Below are 778 nucleotides of genomic sequence, written 5' to 3' on the forward strand. Positions count from 1 at the left end.
GTTTTCGGAACATATCCTGATTTTGAGACAATTACCGGAATTCATACCAATGTCAATTTTCAAGTATTTACACACTTATGAAACAAAACAAGATTTTTTGATAAGGTTTAATATAAACAAAATAGAAAATAAAAACAAACTGTTCCTTTATAATATAAAAATCCTTACAGCATTTAGAAATCAAAATATTGATATCATTTGTTCTTACAATATAGATAAATAGAAAAGTGGGAAACTGTTTGTTTAAAATGTTTGAAAATAAATCATCCATATTCTCTAATTTTAACAGATAAAATGTGGAAACTTAGATTATAGAAATATTTCAGAAGTTAATTTAGTCTTCATAAGATAATTTTTATTTTCAGTGATTTATTTTGTAAGTTATGAAAGTGAGTTTTGTTTTGAATTGTTGATTATGCTCAAAAACGGGAAAGTGGGTTTCGTCTCGAAAAGGCGCCAATGTTTCAAATTCAGGATATGTTTAAAAATGAAAAAAACATTGTATTGAAAAACGGTAGTGTATTTTTCGACCTACGCATATCCTCTATATTACACTTCTGACCTACTTGCACATGGTTTTCCAGCTGCTTTTTAGCTGCTGTATGTCTGTTAAACTATAGGTCAGTTGCACTTTAATTAAAAAAAACTTTTGTTTGATCCGACCTACTGTAGGTCGGATGTACACATTTGTAGGTCGGATGGTCATCAATTGTAGGTCGGATTTATACTTTTGTAGGTCGGATATATGCATTTGTAGGTCGGATGTACACATTTGTAG

The sequence above is a fragment of the Eurytemora carolleeae genome, unplaced genomic scaffold (assembly GCF_000591075.1).
Source record: "Eurytemora carolleeae unplaced genomic scaffold, Eaff_2.0 scaffold1208, whole genome shotgun sequence".
NCBI classification, from domain to species: Eukaryota; Metazoa; Arthropoda; class Copepoda; order Calanoida; family Temoridae; genus Eurytemora; species Eurytemora carolleeae.